The following is a 16,035-nucleotide window of genomic DNA, read 5'->3' as shown; positions in this document are numbered from 1 at the left end:
GTCATTGGAAAATTGTCTATTTTCTTTGATTATAAACTAATATAGTGACATTCTGTGTTGCAATCTGCTGATTTGGCCTCTGCAATCCCAGGTTCATTTAATCAGCTCCTTAGAGCTTTAGTTAAATGCTCTTCATCCTCCAGAATTGAGGATAAAAAGAATATTTCACAGCAGATGTCAAAGACAAGATCCCACTATGCGATGACTCTGGAATCACACGTGCGAAGGTTGCAGCGAACAGCTTTTCACTTCCTTGCTCAGAAAACCCTAAGATTCCACAGTCAGTTTGTTTCTGATGCCATCATTGTATTATGACATTTAGCATTATGCTCTCTGTTAGTTTTATTCTAATAACTAATTCTCAGCCAAACACACTTGTATATTTTAATAGTCAAGATCCAATTTGCAAAAAAAAGAGATACATTTGCAACAGAAAATGTGTTTTTTTTTTTTTTTTGTGGATAAAGGCAAATGAGGACTGGAAAAGATTTCGTCAGCACAAATGCACTCTCTTTCTGCTCTTTATGAATTAGAAAGCTTCGTCAGTGATTGCTTTAAATTATAGCCTCCTAATCTTGCCACCTAGCAGGCGCATAATTACTAAGTCCTTATCTGCTGCCCACTAATTTTCCATTTGTAATGTCTCCTTTTGGGATGAGAGAAGAACTGCAAGAGATTCTAAAATAAGAAGGATGATGATAAAAACTTCAAACGTTCTGCCTAACAAGAATAAAGTCACTCTCTTTTCATTTCCACTTCGTCTCCTTGTCTGCACCACAGTCTGTCCTGAAGACTCCCGTAGCAGCTGGGGTGTTTATTAACACAAACCGAGGCTGATGTTTCAAAGTCAAGTACAAGTTTGGCAGCAACACTGGACTTGATATAATAAAATAAAAGAAAGAAGCTATTCAGTCTTAAATGTTAATGGAAAGGTCTACTGACGTCCTTCTTTCTTTGATGCTAATTATAAGAGTAAACTCTTTAATTTTGCATGTATGTGTAAAGTATTATTAATGTATATTTAATTATATGAATTGAGCATTTATAGATGTTTTCTGTGTTAACTTCACAAAGCAAAACAGGATAAGTGAAGAATGAAATCATGTGATACTTTAATACACCAAATATGGAAAAACCACTTTCGAATATTGAGATTTCAAGATGAGTTTGTGTTCTAAGCCAGCCCAATCAGAGGTAATGTAGGGCAATGGAAAAACACTAGGAAGAAATGCAGTTGACTTTGGCTTCTTGCAAATTTCTGACAATTTTTAAACTGTCTCATTTTCTGCATTGGGAAAATGACTGTGTTGGGTTATTAGGTCTGATGATGTCAAAATCTCATGGTTCAAACATTCAAACATTACCTGATATTTGCATGTCCTTTGCTGTCACTAAAGTGTAGGGATTTTAAAAGCTGGATGAACCTGAGTTGAAGAATCACAGAGAACAATTGTTTAATTATGTCTGATGCCATACTTTGGATAAAATCATAGTCTGCTTAGGAAACATGCTAGGCACATTCATTAGTTATTCTGTTAAAATAATTCTCCATTTAACAACTGAAGGAACTAACAGAATTTAATTGAGTTTGTGAAGGTCACACCAGCAGTGAAGGGCAGAGCTGGAAAATAACCTGAACTGCAGTCTCCCTTATCTCTGACTTTGCATAATATTTATATCTAGATTATGACAGCATCAATTAATGCTGTACTATTGCTTGTTATGGGCTTTCTTGGTGGCTCAGCTGGCAAAGAATACTCCTGCAATACTGGAGACCTGGGTTCAGTTCCTGGGTTGGGAAGATCCCCTGGAGAAGGGAATAGCTACCCACTCCAGTGTTCTGGCCTGGAGAATTCCATGGACTGTGTAGTCCATGGGGTGGCAAAGAGTCAGACATGACTGAGTGACTTTCACACTGATGCTTTTTACACATAAATAGAAAGTAATATGTGGTACAATTTGAAGAAATGTAGATGGAACAGCTAGTGATAGTGATACTAGAGATTATCTTTTATAGAATAATTATTTTGGAAGCAAATATTTGAATCTAAGTCTGCCTGTCTTATTAGCTTCTCACAATACATCAGTATAATGGATCAGTTCAGTTCAGTTCAGTCGCTCAGTCATCTCCAACTATTTGCGACCTCATGGACTACAGCATGGCAGGCCTCCCTGTCCATCACTAACTCCCAGAGTCCACTCAAACTCATGTCCATTGAATCAGTGATGTAATCCCACCATCTCATCCTCTGTCGTCCCCTTGTCCTTCTGCCTTCAATCTTTCCCAGCATCAGGGTCTTTTCAAAAGAGTCAGCTCTTCACATCAGGTGGACAAAGTATTGGAGTTTCAGCTTCAACATCAGTCCTTCCAATGAATACTCAGAACTGATTTCCTTTAGGATGGACTGGTCAGATCTCCTTGCAGCCCAAGGGACTCTCAAGAGTCTTCTCCAATAGCACAGTTCAAAACATCAATTCTTCGGTGTTCAGCTTTCTTTATAGTTCAACTCTCACATTCATACATGACTACTGGAAAAACCATAGCCTTGACTAGATGGACGTTTGTTGGCAAAGTAATGTCTCTGCTTTTTAATATGCTGTCTAGGTTGGTCATAACTTTCCTTCCCAGGAGTAAGCATCTTTTAATTTCATGGCTGCAATCACCATCTGCAGTGATTTTGGAGCCCAAAATAATAAAGTCTGCCACTGTTTCCACTGTTTCTCCATCTATTTGCCATGAAGTGATGAGATGAGATGCCATGATCTTAGTTTTCTGAATGCTGAGCTTTAAGCCAACTTTTCACTCTCCTCTTTCACTTTCATCAAGAGTCTCTTTAGTTCTTCTTCACTTTCTGCTATTTCTAACAGCAATCTTGGTTCCAGCTTGTGCTTCTTCCAGCCCAGTAATTCTCATGACGTACTCTGCATATAAGGTAAATAAGCAGGGTGACAATATACAGCTTCAATGTACACCTTTTCCTAATTGTAACCAGTCTGTTGTTCCATGTTCAGTTCTAACTGTTGTTTCCTGACCTGCATATAGATTTCTCAAGAGGCAGGCCAGGTGGTCTGGTATTCGCATCTCTTGAAGAATTTTCCACAGTTTATTGTGATCCACACAGTCAAAGGCTTTGGCATAGTCGATAAAGCAGAAATAGATGTTTTTCTGGAACTCTCTTGCTTTTTCGATCATCCAGCTGATGTTGGCAATTTGATCTCTGGTTCCTCTGCCTTTTCTAAAGCCAGCTTGAACACCTGGAAGTTCATGTATTGTTGAAGCCTGACTTGGAGAATTTTGAGCATTACTTTACTAGCGTGTGAGATGAATGCAATTGTGCAGTTTGAGCATTCTTTGGGATTGCCTTTCTTAGGGATTAGAAAAGGTCCTGTGGCCACTGCTGAGTTTTCCAAATTTGCTGGCATATTGAGTGCAGTACTTTCATAGCATCATCTTTCAGGATTTGAAAGAGCTCAACTGGAATTCCATCACCTCCTCTAGCTTTGCTCATAGTGATGCTTCCTAATGCCCACTTGACTTCACATTCCAGGATGTCTGGCTCTAGGTGAGTGATCACACCATCGTGATTATCTGGGTCATGAAGATCATTTTTGTACAGTTCTTCTGTGTATTCTTGCCACCTCTTCTTAATATCTTCTGCTTCTGTTAGGTCCATACCATTTCTGTCCTTTATTGAGCCCAACTTTGCATGAAATGTTCCCTTGATATCTCTAATTTTCTTGAGGAGATCTCTAGTCTTTCCCATTCTGTTGTTTTCCTCTGTTTCTTTGCATTGTTCGCTGAGGAAGGCTTTCTTATCTCTCCTTGCTATTCTTTGGAACTCTGCATTCAAATGGGTATATCTTTCCTCCTTTGCTTTTCACTTCTCTTCTTTTCACAGCTATTTGTAAGGCCTCCTCAGACACCCATTTTGCTTTTTTGCATTTCTTTTTCTTGAGGATGGTCTTGATCCCTGTCTCCTGTACAATTTCACGAGTGGACATTTATCAGTATAATGGATAAAAGAAACAAAATGGTTTACCAAGTTCTATATTCATCGGTCAGTATTTACAGACACGGCCAAGATCTCAGTATAATTAACAGATGGGCTCAGAGATTAGTGACAGATGTAAAAATGATAAATGGAAGTTTTATAAGGGAAGCTTGAATAGGGATATCTTCCCATCCACTGATCACTGATACAGTGGGTTTTTGTGACAAAATAAATATTGTGGTTTTAAAGTGAAAAAATAAGAGAGTTTTATTACTAGCAAGAAAGAAAAATAGTCATTGGGATAGAAATTGAAGTTCCACTCTATATCAAGTAAGGTTCCAGAAGGAGATAATAAAGTCATGGGAAAAGGATTTTTCTGGACTTGAAAAAGAAGACATGAAACTTCAGTTCGCAAAAGCACAGTCTCAATAGTCAAGATTAAAAACAAGTTTATTCATAGGCACAGTATAGAAAAATTGTGGACCATCAAATCTGAAAATAAATACCTAAACAGCTATCAAAGATAAAAGACAGAATGTCTACCACAAATGACCATTGAAAAGCCTACTCTTCTGGAGAAATGAGCCTCATAGGAGGATGGCTTGGGTAGGCTACTGTTTTAGGGGGATCATGGTTATGACCTGCATAAAAATCAGGAAAATATGAAAGAAAGAGAAAACATGTCAGAAGTGAAAAAAAACCCCAAAACACTGGGTGGCTTAGAGTGGATCAAATGAAATAAAACAAGAAACTTTGAAAAAAGAAAAGTGATGAAGAAGATGAGGATGAAATAAAAGTAAAAGATTCAAAGGGAAAGTGGCTGTCATGGAAGGCAGGAAAAAGGGCCCCAAATAGATATAGAGTTGTTGAAGAAGGAAAACTAAATAAAAGAAGAGAAGCAATATTTAAAATAACAATCTAGGTAAACTTGCTGGAAAAGTGTGGAAAGCCTTAAGTTTGTTTACTGAAAGGGGCCATTGTTTTCCCTGGCAAATTTACCTGAAATGGTTAAACCTGAAGGTAGCCTATTAAAAGTATTCATTGGACCTTCTGCAAAAAATAAAAGGGTTGCTTATATGGTTCAACGCATCAGGCAAGCTTGAGACCAAGTAGTTCTCCAAGTATAGGCTTTAGGATCTGAAGGGGTGGGGCTCAAGGCAGCGAGTGCTCATGTGGGCTGTGACACATGGCCGAGAGGATTCACCATCAAGTGAGGAGCCTTAGCAAAAAAAAAGAAAGAAAGAAAGAAAAGAAGAAAATCCACTGGACAATTCCCCCAAGAAAAAATGGGAGAAAGCACAAATACACAAGATTTCTATTGATAGAGAGGAATTTGAAAGAAGATAAAACATTTTTTACACTTCTATGGAAATATTGGAAAAACTTCAGTGAAAAGAACAATTTCTTAGGAAAACAAAATGTGTCCAAGTTAATCCCAGTACAAATGAAAATGAAAAGCTTCTATCCATTCCCATAGAAGAAATAGGAAAGTTATCTGGACTGTAGGAGTACTAGGCCCAGAGGCTGTCACAGGAGAATTTCAGTGAATCATTAGATGACCAGATAACCTCAAAGCTAAAAAAATATTGCAGAAAAGGAATGAAAATTTCTAAAACCATTTTATGACTCAAGATTAACATTGACACAAATATGCCAAAAATAAAATCTAGATCGCTGTTGCTTATGAATATTGTGCAAATACTAATTATAATATTAGTAAGCAGGTTGAAACTGCCTTAAAAATAAATACATCATGACTAAGTGGAATGTGTACTGTGAACGCAAATCAGACATAGCAGGAAATCTATTAATGTAACTCCTCATCCTAATGAGTCCAAGAAGAAAAATCATATAATTATCTCCAACTGTGGTTTAAAATTGTTTGGCAAAATTCAACATCTGCCATTAAAAACGTTTAAGAAAAAGGTATAGGTAGATATTTTCTTAACATTGTAATATATCAGGTTGGATGAAAAGTTCATTTGATTTTTCTGTAAGATGTTATGGACAAAACCAAAAAAAACTTTTTGGCTAGCCCAATGTAACTCCTCAGTCTTAACATCAGACTGTTAATGGGGAGACAAGAGATTTTCCCTTCATGGTCAGAAGCAAGGCAAGAATATTAAGCAATTTATGTGAAGCCAGTGCAATTAAGAAAGAACAATTAGGGACACAAGACTTGGAAGAACAGCAAAACCATTATTAACAGCTGATATGAAAGCTTGCTTGGAAAGCCCTAGAGAAACAATAATAAAACTAACTCAAATCATAAAAGAATTCATCAGGGTAGTAGAATATATACTTTGCACACAAAAATCAATAGCCTTCATACACAGAAAAAAAAAATTAGACTATAATGAAGGAGAAAACCTCATTTATAACAGCAAAAAAAGATGACATACTTAGGAATAAACTTAATAATTTAAATGGATGAAATTAATCTATTAAAAGACAAATATTCTCAGAACGGATTAAAGAAAGTCTAGCTACATGCTGTTTATAAGAGTTATTTATGTACCTAAAATGCAAGGCTACAGAAGGATCAAAATGTAGAAAGGGAAAAAGATAAAGCAGGAAGTTATTATCTTAAAGAAGGCTAGATTAACTATTTCTGAAAAAATTATAGAGAAAAGCATTAAGAAGAACAAAGAAGGAGACTGCTTAATAATAAAAGCAGCATTTCCTCAAGAAGATTTAAAAATCATGTCCCTTATTCGCCTAACTCCATGGCTTCAAAATGTTTAAATCAATAGTAAAGGGAGAGATTATAATACTCACTGACAAACTTACTTTCACAGCAGAGATTTTAATTTTAATAAACTGAGAGAAAAATATTGACAGATTGTTGCCTGTTGTACATTATGTCTCATCTAGTCCTCATGATAATCCCATGAGTGCTACATTCTAAGTCCCTTTGGTTGTGTCCGACTCTTTGCGAACCCGTGGACTGTAGCCCACCAGGCTCCTTTGTCCACTGGATTCTCCAGGCAAGAGTACTGGAGTGGGTTGCCGTGCCCTCCTCCAGGGGATCTTCCCGACCCAGGGATCAAGCCCGCATCTCTTATGTCTCCTGCATTGGCAAGTGGGTTCTTTACCACTGAGCCACCTGGGAAACCCCGATAATCCTATGTGTGTGTGCTTGTGTGCACGCGTGCTAAGTCGCTTCAGTTGCGTCCGACTCTGTGGACCCTATGGACTGAGGCCCACCAGGCTCTTCTGCCCATGGGGATTCTATGAGGTGGATACAATTATCATTCACAGCGGAGGAAACTGGGAGCACAGAATGGCTAAGTAACTTGCTCAGGGGCACACAGCAAGTAACTGATAGACTCAGGAATCAATATTTGGCCACCTGGCCCCAGAACCTGTGTGTTTATGCCCTGAAGACAGAAAGGGAGACCTCATGAATTAACCTGTTACCTTACTTGCATTACTGTTACTTAGGTTCTCAGTTTATCATCTGTAAAATAAAGGAATGGTTCATGCTGTTGCTTAATCACTGTCATATCCTACCCTTTGCGACCCCATGGACTGTAGCCAGCCAGGCTCCACTGTTCACAGGATTTCCCAGGCAAGAATACTGAAGTGGGTTGCCACTTCCTCCTCCAGGGGGTCTTCCTGACCCAGGGATTGAACTCAGGGATGAAACCCAGGTCTATTACATCTCCTACATTGGCAGGGAGGTTCTTTACCCCTGAGCCTCCAGGGAAGCCCGCCTGTTATTAATACTTACCAGTTTCAATAAATGGTAGCTTTTGGAGGTCTCAGCCTCTCTCACTGCCAGGTATTATAATTTCACTTTCCCTCCTGAAGATGCTGCTGAAAAAGGGGCTGCCTCTTCACTCACAGCTTATTTCTTGCATGTCATTCTAATATGTCTGCATCAACTTTAGAAGGATTCATTGGAAAACCTCAAGAATCAGTGGACAGGCACATGGAACTCTCAAGAAGAACTACAACTGACTAGTAAACATTTGATAAAAGTAAAGGTCACACTCACTAATAAAAAAAAAAAAACATGGAAAATTCAAACAACATTCTCAAATAACAGGTTGGAAGCCATTGAATAGTGGTGAATACTCAGCGTTGGCCATGTTGTATGAGAAGCTGATTCTTGCCCCTGCTGTTGGAATTTTACTATGTGCAGTCTCTCTTAAAAGTATGCATCGATCATACTTTAAAAGTTTATATGGCTATGACTATAATTCAACTTCAACTACTTATATGATGGTATACCAAACATTTATTGAGCTCTTGGGATGTGCCGCCGGGAAAGGCTAAGCAGGGAACTCTTTGGGGATGCATAGGCACTGAATCCTTTCCCAAGGACTGTATGGGGTCTCCTCTTCAGATATGCCAGCATGTGAATCAACAGTGCAATAGATTTTCTGAAGAGTCTCTAGACCATGAGACCGTTGAGGGCATAACCTGCCCTACAGACACAACAGTCTTCACCCCAAGGACAGTGGTTGGCTTATCTGATGGCTTATTTACTGAATTAATAAATAGATTTCAAGTTGATTTGGAAACTTGTGATCGAAACCCCTGGGTTATGAATTAATGAGATGAGTTTCATAGAAGATCTACTTGCTTTTAAATACAATTTTGAAATATATTGGATTGGATTCCACAGAACCCTAACTGCTATACAGTCTCCCTTCTCAGGACACCTGTTACAGCCTAGGCCAACCAGCTCCAGGAACAAATGCTCTGGACTCAGGAGTCAATTACCTGCCGGTTAGAGAGCAAAACTCCCTCCTAAATAAAAAGCAGAGTCTGCAGAAGCTGGTTTGGGTGGGAAATCGGAGGAAGGAAATGGATGAGGAACCGGAACTTCCTAGGTAGGAGGGCAGGGGTGCTCAGTGCTGTGGGGAAGAGGAGTCCAGAGCTGTCTGCCTGCCTGGTGACCTGTCTTGCGCAGGGCCTCTCTGTGTCGAATGCACCAGGAATAAGGACCAGAATCAGGCACAGGAGGGTGAGGCCGGAAGTCTAGTGTGGGTGAGGCCGGAAGTCAAGTGAGGGTGAGGCCGGAAGTCAAGTGAGGGTGAGGCCGGAAGTCAAGTGCGGGTGAGGAAACCGCGAGCCCTTCTCTGGAGATGTGTGGGCTGACCTGCAGAGGAGCCTCAGTGTCTGAGGAAGTCCCCTCCAGGGCCTTGCTCCTCAGAGTCACTTTGTGAGTTTTCTGCTGCAAAACAAGGGGTGAATGAGTGAACTGGTAATGTTTCTTGTGGCTGTATCAAATGTAAAGTGTGTAATATTTCCCGGAAAAAGGCATTAGGTGGATTACAAATATGGACCTTTCTAATCTATAGTCCGAATCTAGTCCCTTGGTTTCTGGCTCTGGTGAAAATGTCCTTTTCTGGAAAAAAAAATGTAACAGGGAAACTGGATCAAGCCTTTCTGATTTCGCTCTTCTCGAGTGTCTGACACACATTCCTGCCGGGTTGTCTGTGACTCCCTCGTGGGCTGATCTGAAGGTAACATCTTACTGTGTGAGATACAGGAAATACTCTCTGAAAGGGGGTGAATCTCCGAGAGACCTAATGAAAACACTTCCAGTGCCCATCACGGCCAGAGCATCTTCCATCAACTGTTATTTGGGGAAGAAGAGTAGCCAGACCAAAGAAGACCAAACTCACACTCATTCTATTGGTCTGAACTTCTTTTGAAAAGCACTTAAAAACTCGGAATCAGTATCTTCCTCTGATTACAGGATGATAAGTAGGGTACCTATCTTTCTCCCTGTTTCTTTCTCCTTTTCTTTCATCATGGAATTGACTGCTGACTTTTTTTTATTAAATTATAAAAATGTATATTTCATTGGAGTATAGTTGCTTTACAGTATTGTGTTGGTTTCTGGTGTATAGCAAAGTGAATCAGCTTTACGCACACGTATTTCTCCTCTTTGCTAGACCAAGTGTGGAGTGAAGTTCCCTGAGCTATGGAGTAGGTTCTTATTAGCTATCTACTTTATACATAGGAAAAATATGGAATGCTTCATGAATTTTCATGTCATCCTTGTGAAGGGGCCATGCTAATCTTCTCTGTATCCTTCCAATTTTAGTATGTGTGCTGAGAAAGCGAACACATTGACATTTTAAACTTAGATGGTGATGGATTGAAATTCCTTACAATGGAAGGAACAAATATGCCTTAATGGGATTTTGATGGCAAAAGTGTGTCTAATTGAATATTTGCCTTCAATAATTATAACTTTAGAATCTAAAATAATTCAGTAATAATTTATTCAACACATATTCAGTCGGCACTTATCAAACTTCTACTTTGGGGGAGGTCTCCCCTGTCTGGCCCTGGGATTAACAAGATGATCAGGAATCTGCCCCTTTTCTCTAAAATCTTACCATTTGGTCAGGGAGCCAGGTACATCTGTAAATGATTTTATTCCAATGCAGATATGCAGTAAGTAAGGCCCACTATAATACTGAGGCTAAAGGAAGGGAGAAGCCAGTTTTATCTGTGAATACTTCAAGAAAAAATTCTGTGGAATAGTTTCTTAAAGAATCTACAACTGGAGAGATCATTTAAAACATGCCCGGAATTCTGAAGGACAGTTCATGCAGAAGAAACAACTTGAATAAAGACAAAGGACAGACTATATGAGTAGGGGTAGAACTTCATCAGTCTGGGGCTTTTAAATACTAGAGTGAAAAATTTGAAATAGAAGCTACTGACTATAACAGAGGAGTGGCATTTTTTCTCTGAATATATGGAAGCAAGCCTGATGCTGGTGGCTGTAAATAGCACAGATTTGGAAGAAGCAAGATGGTAGGAGGAGGGCCATCAGTTCCAGCTATGAACTTGGGCAATAAGATATGGGTGGATGCGAGGAAGTGAATTTAATGATTGTTCACAGTGGCACTAGAGGGGCATTGATGATGTATAGGAATGGGAGTAGTTTGTCATGTGCCTGTGGGGATTATGTATCCTGTTTAGAAAATGTTGCTTCCAAGGTGTGGGAATCCTGCATCAAGATGTTAACTAGGCAAATCAAAATGTGGTTTGGAGCTCAGAAGACAGATCAAAGCTGCAGGTGGGAGTTTGTATCCCATCAGCTTCGGATTGAGAGTGAAAGCCAGCAGAGTAGAGCCTATTGCCAAGGAGAATCTGAGAAGCAAAAAGGAAAGACGATGAATATTAAGGTTGATAACAGCTGTGACAATGATGACAGTGACTAAACCCCAATGTCAACGGCTGTAGCAGTGACCTTCCCAGAGGGTCCTCACTGGTTCTCAGCTGCTGTTGTCATGTCTATTACGGTCCAATAGTGTCTCCACACTACCCCTCCCCACCCCCATCGTGTCTACCTAGAATCTCAGAATGCAACTACTACTTTTTTTTTTTTTTTTTTGGAAATAAGGTTTTTTGCAGATGTAATCAAGTTAAGGCTAGGTCATACGGGGTTGGGTGGGTCTGCAAATCCAATGACTCTTGTCCCTATAAGAAGAGAGAACTTGCTTAAAACTTACTTTTCTCATTGGAGGTAAATTGCTTTACGATGTTGTGATGGTTTCTGCCATACAACAGTGCAAGTCAGCCATAATTCTACAAGAAACAGGGAGATTTGTAGACACAGAAGCAGAGTGTAGGACCCCATTGGAGGCTGGAGGCAGAGCCTGGGTGGTGCATCTTCAAGCCAATGATGGCTGAGGATTGCCAGCAACCTCTGAGAGCAGCAAGGAAGAGAGTCTCCCTTCCAGAAGGAAGCAGCCCTGATGACCCCTGGATTCTGGACTTCTGCCTGCAGGACTGTGGTAGGATGCCATCTGAAGCCACTTGGTTTGTGGTGCGTTATTACAGTTGCACTAAGAACTAATACAAGTCCTGTGCCATCCTCTCTCGGATTGGATGGGGCTGGGCTGCCTGACCAACGGGGTGCTGCTGGAATGACCACGTGAGGCTTCCGCCTTGCTCTCTCTTGGAGTGCCCTCTGTGGGGGGAGCTGGTGGTTGTGTTTAAGGACCCAGAGGCAGCCCAGTGGCCAGGCCCTGGGGTGAGGAACCACAGCCTCTGCCAACCACCAGCATCGACTCGCTGGGTCTGAGGTCGAGCCTCACCAGGAACAGATATCCCAGCCCCGCATGAGCCTTCAGGCTATCACAGCCCCAGACAGCACCTTGACCGAATCCTCCCAAGAGAACCTGAGTCAGACTGTCTGGCTGAGCTGACTCCAGATTCTTAACCCCCAGTAACTGTGTGAGCTTACAAGTATTTGTTTTTTGAGTGGCTCATTTTGGAGGTTGACTTTTACACAATGAAACAAAATGAATTCTCATTTGGAAGGGTTTTCTTTTCCCTTCTGCACGGCCACCCCGGAGGCAGATTACAGGGAGTGTGCCCTCCTTAATCACTGAGGGCTTGCAGTTTGCTTTGGCTTGTGCAAATTTTATCCTTTGAAGGATTTTTCAAGGCTCATGTAACAATCACAGGATTTTTTCAGGTCAGAATCATGGTTTCCTGGGTGACACCCTCCCATCTTGCTTCTGACTTATCTATTTCTGGTCAGTTGCATGGGGGAGAACCACACCCAATTTCATTCTTGGACAGTCTTTTCTTCTTCCTCCCTTGCTTCTTAAATAAAAGCCATCTTAAGTAAAAGGCTTAAGGGTGGAGTCTGGTATTTAATGTAGCTCCAGCTCACTCTATTCAATTGAAGAGTTGTATTAACCTTTGTTGCTCAAAGCTCTAATTGGTCTTACTCTCTTCTATTTGAAGCCAGAAGTACTTGGCTTTTCTTTATTTTTACATGTCCTGTCTTTTCTTTCATTTCTGCTTGAAAACCACTGATGTTTTGTCTCACCAGGCCAGAATACTGGAGTGGGTAGCCCTTCCCCGGGGGATTTTCCCAACCCAGGGATCAAACCTAGGTCGCCCGCATTGCAGGAGAATTCTTTACCAGCTGAGCCACCAGGGAAGCCCCAAAATACTGGAGTGCGTAGCCCATCCCTTCTCCAGCAGATCCTCCCGAGCCAGGAATTGAACCGGGGTCTCCTGCATTGCAGGCGGACTCCTTACCAGGGAAGCTCCCGATTGTCACTCAGCTTAGCCTACATGCTTGAGAGCCAGGCTGCTTCAGTTGTGTTCGACTGTGTGCCGCCATGGACTGTAGCCCGCCAGGCTGCTCTGTCCATGGGATTCTCCAGGCAAAAATACTGAAGTGGGCTGCCTTGCCCTCCTCCGGGGGATCTTGCCAAGCCAGGGATTGAACCCGTGCTTCTTCCATCTCCTGCACAGGCAGGCAGACTCTTTACCACTTGGGCCCCTGGGAAACCTGCTAAGCTCAGCCTAAAGCAGCCCAAACACGCAATGCTCCGGCTCCATGCATCTGACCAGGCTACTCTGCTGGCCACATTAGCCCTGGAGGCAGTTTCGCCAAGTAGCTCAGCATAGGCGGCAACACTCTTTGGTAGTCCTGGACCCTTGCTGCCTGCCTGCTACAACAATTCACACATTTTAGGGTTTCATTAGGGCAGCACCCCACTTCAAAACACCAATTTCTATATTGGTTTACTGTAGGCCTAATTGATACAGAAAACAAATGTGCAAGTTGCATTGCTATAACAGAGAAAATTTATTTCCTGCTCATCTAACCAGAGCACATGGGTCCACATCAGAGTTTCTCGATGTAGAAGATTCTGTTCCTAATATTTTATTCAGGGACTCAGGCTGCCAAAGCGTTACCATCTTCACGTTGCCGGCCAGTGTTCAGCCACGACACCTGTAAAGAATGTGGGGGGTTATGCCCAGAATATTTTTTATGGTTCTGACTTGGAACATATACAAGTCATTCTCACTGGCTGTATATGAAGCTAGGAAACAGCCTGACCATGGCCTAAACACAAGGAAATAGGATTGATGATCAGCAAACAGTCTCTGACACAGACTTTGAATCTTGAGACAGGCTCTTACTTATGGAATAATTGGGCTTCCTAGGTGGCTCAGCAGTAAAGAATCTGCCTGCAATGCAGGAGACGCAGATTCAATCCCTGGGTCAGGAAAGATCTCCTGGAGGAGGGCATGGCAGCCCACTCCAGTATTCTTGCCTGGAGAATCCCATGGACAGAGGAGCCTGGCGGGATACAATCTATAGGGTCGCAGAGTCAGACATGACTGAAGTGACTTGGCATGCACACAAAAAATAATTATCAGAAGAAAGAATGGAATTGAAAAAGAAGCTATTAAAGTGGGATAAGACCAAGCAGAACCAGTGACAAATAGGTAAATGGAACAAAACGAAACAAGGAGACTGATAATTCTAAGGACCCAGGGACAGGTTTTGTGTTTTAGGTCTGTAAATCTCTCCTGTCACCACTCATATCTTCAAAGAAATATACTATTCACATCACATATGTGTGTGCAGTTATATTTAGAAATGGGCTGAGTTTAAATGTTGGGTTTAGGCAGTAAACTAGAGATCCGGTCACTGTTTACACATACCTAGAGCATCTTTAATCTTAAAACAACACTGGGAGTATAGGATGGAACAAAGCATATGAATATTAAAATTGTGTCTATACTGGTTTCAAAACGAGTTATTCACTTAAACTGTCTAGGCAATGGGTGATTGTAGCTGGAGCATAACCTCCAGGGGGTTACAAAACTTCCCATCTTCCTTCACCCTTAAGGAAGAGGCATGTAACAGAATATAGTGGAAAATTTAACCCTACTATGACTGGACTTCTAAACTTTTATAACTAAAGTAAATGGAGCTTTTGGGTGGAAAATCCATGTGGTTAGAAGAGATATTTTTCAAGATTTTTTTTAAATTTTTCTACCATTTAGAATTTAATCTTTTACTTTATTGCTCTTCCTTGGGGTAGTGATGAAATGTGGCCCAGGATGAAATGTGGCCCAGGATTCTCTCCAGCCTGGGAGGAAATACTTGTAAATAATTCTTTCTACTAACTCTGAGTTATAAAGCCAGGTAGTTGCAACCCGCTGGGACCAGGAGATAATAAGCACAGGGAAGATCCCTCTCATGGGTTTTCCAGGTGGCTTAGTGGTGAAGAATTCTCCTGCCAATGCAGGAGACACAGGAAACATGGATTTAACCCCTGGGTCAGAAAGATCTGATGGAGGAGAAAATGGCAACCCACTCCAGTATCCTTGCCTGGAGAATCCCATGGACAGGGGAGTGTGGGGAGCTACAGTCCATGGGGTCACAAAAGAGTTGGGCAAGACTGATCATGCAGGCCTCTCTTAAACTCATGCTTTGTCTGGGCTTCAGACTGGAGGAAAAGCCAAGATTTCTTGATCTGACTCATGTTATCTCACTAGGAATGTCTATAGAGATATGAGGCTGGATTTCTAGTAATCCAGTAATGTGCTAATTTTTGTGGAGTGTCTTTTGTGATACATGCCCATAGAAGACCAGTGGAGAATGAAAATTCAAAAATTCTGATTCTTGGTTCTCTTTACAGAAGAGAGAAAATAATAGTGATAAGTGAACAAATGTAATAAGTAAATAAGTCTTCCACCTTGAGCTGTGTTTTGTTCCTTTGCTTGTGTTATTCTAAAAATGTCTACATCCTATAAGTCTGTCTATCTCTGTCATCATCATCTACTCACCATCTATGTATCTTTTATTTTAGTGATTGTTGGGAAACATTAATCATTTCTCATCCACACACTGGAGACTTCTTGATGAAGTACTTCTTTCAGTACTATAACGGTTCCAGAGTCTTCTGTAAGTTTGTCCGTATCACATTGAGTACAGTTTGCTCATGGCAGTTTCTAAATATGATTTTCTCTTGGAGTAAAGTGATTGCGGTATCCCTTTCCTATCATTATTTGTGTTGCCCTTATGTTAATGGGGTAACATGGTTATGCCTAACTCTGTGCTACACACTTAATAATGTTTTGAAGTCTAAGTGATAAATGAAAGTGAGACCCAAAACACCAATTTTGCATTAACTCACTAGTTACTTTCTTGGTAATAAAATATTTTTATGATGCTAATTGTTTCTATGCCAATTTTAAAAGAAGTTTGTTCTCAGTAGAGTCTAATAGAAACAGAAAAAATAAG

General features: G+C 40.9%; 1 non-coding gene across 1 annotated transcript; it reads right to left on the bottom strand.

The window, feature by feature from the left end:
* Nucleotides 1-9,973: 9,973 nt before the first annotated feature.
* LOC133047365 (U6 spliceosomal RNA) lies at nt 9,974-10,080 on the bottom strand. Its single transcript, XR_009690731.1, has one exon. It is a non-coding gene; the product is annotated as a U6 spliceosomal RNA (small nuclear RNA).
* Between the last annotated feature and the right edge of the window lie 5,955 nt (nt 10,081-16,035).

This window comes from Dama dama, chromosome 26 (assembly GCF_033118175.1).
Source record: "Dama dama isolate Ldn47 chromosome 26, ASM3311817v1, whole genome shotgun sequence".
Taxonomy (NCBI): Eukaryota; Metazoa; Chordata; class Mammalia; order Artiodactyla; family Cervidae; genus Dama; species Dama dama.
Note: the sequence above shows the minus strand (reverse complement) of the source record. Positions and strands in the feature narration are given on the sequence as shown.